This window comes from Berghia stephanieae, chromosome 5 (genome assembly GCF_034508935.2).
Source record: "Berghia stephanieae isolate SIO BIC M18660-M18661 chromosome 5, UCSD_Bste_1.3, whole genome shotgun sequence".
Lineage (NCBI taxonomy): Eukaryota > Metazoa > Mollusca > Gastropoda > Nudibranchia > Aeolidiidae > Berghia > Berghia stephanieae.
Window position 1 is genome coordinate 68,942,772 of NC_088364.1, and position 5,000 is coordinate 68,947,771.

General features: G+C 38.6%; 1 protein-coding gene across 4 annotated transcripts in view; it reads right to left on the reverse strand.

Moving 5' to 3' along the window:
• LOC144973504 (calcium-dependent protein kinase C) overlaps positions 1-5,000 on the reverse strand; it is a 320,626-nt gene that overhangs the window by 276,708 nt on the left and 38,918 nt on the right. For 2 of the 4 annotated variants that reach the window (XM_078916013.1, XM_078916010.1), the window contains exon 1: positions 303-493. The exons of 1 other annotated variant lie outside the window; for it this stretch is intronic. The gene's annotated coding sequence lies outside the window, so the exon portion shown is untranslated. Of the gene's footprint in view, positions 1-302; positions 494-5,000 lie in introns of those variants that run through there. One more of the 4 variants, XM_078916014.1, reaches the window with a different exon arrangement.

Consider the following 5,000-nt stretch of genomic DNA (forward strand, 5'->3'; position numbering starts at 1 on the left):
AAGAACACCCCCCCCCCCCAAAAAAAAAAAAACAAACAAACAAAACAAACAAGTCAAAAAAACGGGGTGGGTCCATCTTGTTCATTCCGACACGATATCCGAATGAACGTTCCAAAATAGAGGTGAATGAAAGCGAAAATCAATACTAAGATTTAAAGTGCGGACGATTGAGCACCTCAACGCCACAACGACCACAGCACAGCTACACATTTAAAAACACGCAAAAATAACACGAGACACCGTTAAAGAAGTAAAGTAATCCGAAATAATCCACGATATTGTAATGGAATTTTCAGACTAACCAAAAACAATCTGGCGAGTCGCTTGTTGCCGTTACGTTACGACAGTCGCAGACAAGAGTAGAGTGTAATCGTATCCAACTTCTCTCGTTATAATTGGTTACATTCTATTTGCTGTGCACGTTGACGACAACTTTCTAAACAACAAAAGCACCGCCACTCACGACTATATATATATTATTATCGGCTAACTCAAACCATCTCACTCCGCCGCTCTCCTAGCGCCACATAAACGGCCAACTTTATCAAGCAATAATTTTGCGGGTTTTTATTTGTATTTTTTTCAAACAATGGCTGCTTAACCACTTGGTGACTGGCGACGACGAACAAGCGACGTTGACATCGACGGGGGGAAGAAAGGGCGGGGGAGAGAGAGTGAGTAAAAGTAAGAGAAATAGAAAGTGAAAGTGAGAGATGAGAGAAAAACGTTGAAAGAGAGATGAAACCCTGAGATGGATGAGAGAGAGAGAGAGAGAGAGAGAGAGAGAGAGAGAGAGAGAGAGAGAGAGAGAGAGAGAGAGAGAGAGAGGGGGGGGGGGGGGGGGGGAAAGAGAGAGAGAGAGTGGTTATCATGAGACAGCAGATGGCCACAGGAGTTAGTTGGGTTGTATCGCGACATCACGTTGACTTATTTAGAAGTGATCGCGGGGGTAAGTAGATAAAAGTCTAGAAAGAAATATTATGTAGGAGTGGGGGAAAATATGGATGTAAACGAGAAAAGCGAGGGGTTTAGAAGAAGATGATGACGGAGGAATGCAGCGGCGGGTGACAGACATGACGACGCGAGGTCCAGTTCGTGTTGTCAGTGGCCGTGCCGTACCGTGCCTTGTCGTGTCGTGTCGTGAGTCGCGAATCGCGAGTTGTGTGCCGTCGGAGTAGAAAAGGGACACAGTAGGAGATTGATTCACAATAATATATAAGTTGAAGAGTTGATTTCGGAGGGCGTGAGTGTGTGAGTGTGAGCGTGAGTGACAACCCGTGAGCCGGGGAAAGGGCGACCCTGCGACACAGTCGTGGCTGGTTGGGGTGGGTAGTTAACCCTTTACCGGTGAGTGAGTCGGAAACCGTCATCTCTCCCGCACTGGTCATCATTATTTACATCGACATCTATTGATGCTTGCATTTAGTTTAAAGACTCACGACATCCGCCAGCCGGATATACCGTACCAACACACAAACAATGTGTAATCGTAAACGTTTATAGTTGGTATAATACAATTTAGTGAGAACAACTCACAACAATGGATAGTTAAAAACAATAACAAAGAACTGAGTGACGTCAATTTCATTCCTTCTATGGATCATGGTCATCATGATGGTTTTAACTAGAGACCTAGATCTCGCTCTATCACTGGTCACTGACTAAACTGCTAATGCTGTATTTGGAGGGAAACAAGCTCAGTCAGTCTAAGATCGAACCCTGACCGTAATGAGTTAAATCATGACTGACACGGTCATCGTCGTTCCTCTCTACACCAGTGACATAATATGGGATTTGGGATTTATTTTTTGGATAACTTTCCAACACGACTTATGACAACACTGATTGCATCCCAAACAATGGGGGGGGGGGGGGGGGGGGGGGGGGGAATCGCCCGAATATAACGAAGCGAAATCGTTCCTAATTCGGATTAAAATAGAGAAGAAATAAATAAATTAATTAATAATAATAATAATAATAATAATAATAATAATAATAATAATAATAATAATAATAATAATAATAATAATAATAATAATTAATAATAATAATAACAATAATAATAATAATAATAATAATAATAATAATAATAATAATAATATATATTATTATTATTATTATTATTAATAATTAATAATAATAATAATAATAATAATAATAATAATAATAATAATAATAATAATAATAATAATAATAATAATAATAATAATAAATAATAATAATAGAGCTATAAGGAATCTAATAAAGAAAAAAAAATGGGCTGAACCGACGTGCACTTATTTTCAGGTCTGATAACCCAATTCCTTCTGGGCTCATTGTTGTAATGGAAATCTCAAAATACATAATGACGCAAAATATTGCCCCTTACAACAATGTTAAACTCGGCGCCTAAGTGAGTTTGAATGTCAGACCTATAAATTTGTACACGTTGGGCTGAGCAGACTAATGCAATACAAAGGATGAAGATTATTGGCAAATCGATAATATAAAAACAGTTGATTTTTTTGTTTATTTGTTTGTTTGTTTTGTTTGTTTGTTTGTTTGTTTTTTTCACCACACTTACAGTAAATTACATCTATGCATGGGCTGTAAATAGGATGATAATTATCGCTTGAAAAATGTATATGAAGCAGTGTCAGACACAGCAAAAAAAAAAAAAAATTATACGAAGAAAAAAAAAAACATCCCGAAAAATCAGTAGAAGAAGACTGATTTTTGGGGGACGGTCGGTTTTTTTGTTTTTTTTTTATTTAATTTTGTTTTATTGAGCTTATATATATATATATAATTTTTTTTTAAAATATATTTACCACAATGTTTGAGACAGTCTACATTAATGTTTCAGGCTTAATTTGCCATCGTCAGGACTACGATGGCAAATTAAGCCTGAAACATTAATGTAGACTGTCTCAAACATTGTGGTAAATATATTTTTTTTAAAATAATAATTCGCTCCATTACTACATGTCGAGCATTTTTCGTACCATGTTTGTATCAAACACGATCCAATATATATAATATATATATATATATATATATATATTATATATATATATATATATATATATATATATATATATATATATATATATATATATATGTATATATTTATAAGGGGGGCCCTGGCCAACAGCAACGCTTAACATGTAGGACGGGACATGACGCATATTAGGCTATATCACAATTTTATTTTTACAGAAATAGCGTTGTTAGTGGACAGGTATTCATTTTACACCTGAGTACGGTGAGAGTATGTGAGCAAAGAGTATTTTCCAAGGACTCAACTATGCGCCCGAGCAAGGCTCGAACCCAGGACCTTCCGACCGGAAGGCGAGTGGCATACCACTAGACCACATTATAGCCGCACCACTGGGTGGGGTTCCTACCTCCCATAGCGGGCAGGGAGGTACTTGCTGTGTCTTTTATCCCCTCTTATATGTTTTCTTTGTCTTGGAATGAGATTGTTTGGTTTTGTCCTGACCTTGGTCAGAGTCCTTGGCTGAGAGGGAAACAGTCGAATGTATAGTTATAGTTTTGGGAGATGATATTTTTTTCCTTGTAAATCATCTCTCTGTTGTTATGCATTGTATTATGTTTAGTTTACACATTATATTATATGATTGGTAAACATTTGAGTGTGTTCCTCTTAGTTGGGACCTGTGCTTGTGTCTGGATGAGACTTTTAGTGATCTCAAACTAAGTACTTTGATAGTGTGCTTTTGGAATCTACACCTGTTTCTTTTTTGAACCAACTCCCCTTTGTCTTCCCTTTTCTCGGATGCTTTATTGTAATTCTATAACTTTTTACTATCCCATTTTCTTTCTTTTTACTGGCGCTGATATGACATTAATGTGTTGCAAGCGCCGTAAAACCCTTAAAAACAAAAAAAAAACAAAAACAAAACATAGCCGCACCAGTTCCAACAGGTATGTATACAAATACAAACCAAACCCTATTATAAATTGTGAGTTTGCTGAGTGGCTACAGTCGCCATCACCTGTTTTAACGTGTCTTTTAGAGCCTTTTGTTAAAACCGGGGAATGATGCCAGACTATTTATTACATTAGATTAGAGGTGAGAAAAGTGATAGACAAACAAATGAGGTGAGTTGGGGAGAGTGTGGGGGTTTAGGGAGGGGGGGGGGGGGGGGGGGGGGGGGGGGGGGGGGAAGGGGAGGGATGAGCAAATAGGAAGGTATGAGTTGGAAAATAAGTGCTGTGTATGTGGGGAGGCAGAGAGAGAGAGAGAGAGAGAGAGAGAGAGAGAGAGAGAGAGAGACAGACAGACAGACAGACAGACAGAGAGAGGGGTTAGAGGGGGGGGGGTTTAAGGGAGAGAGAGAGAGAGAGAGAGAGAGAGAGAGAGAGAGACTTGTTAGAGCGGAGGTTAAGAGAGAGACAGACAGAGAGAGAGAGAGAGAGAGACAGAAAGAAAGAGAGAGAGAGAGAGAGACAGACAGACAGAGCGAGAGAGACAGAAAGAAAGAGAGAGAGAGAGAGAGAGAGAGAGAGAGAGAGAGAGAGAGAGAGAGAGAGAGAGAGAGAGAGAGAGAGAATATGTTTGGATTGTTTTATTAATGGCTTTGGGGGACTTAAATCTTTGTGGGGTGGCGGAAGGGAAGTACCAAAAAATAACGTTCTTGATGAGTTTTTTTTTTCATCGTCAGAATGTAGGCATGGCGATATCAAGATAATCTGCCCCGACTTCATGGCTATATACAGCTACAGAACACTGGCGTCATCTCGCTAGATATGTTTGTTTGTTTTTAAGAGTTTTACGGCGCTTGCAACACATTAAGGTCACATCATCGCCATAAGAAAATGGGAGAGTCAAAAGTTCTAGAATTACAATTAAAGCACCCAAAAAAAAGGTAAGACAAAGGGGAATTGGTTCAAATAGGAAACATGTAGATTCCAAGAGCATACCATCAAAGTACTTAGTTTTAGTTCACCTTTTTGTCTCATCCAGACACAAGCACAGGTGCCAACTAAGAGGGATA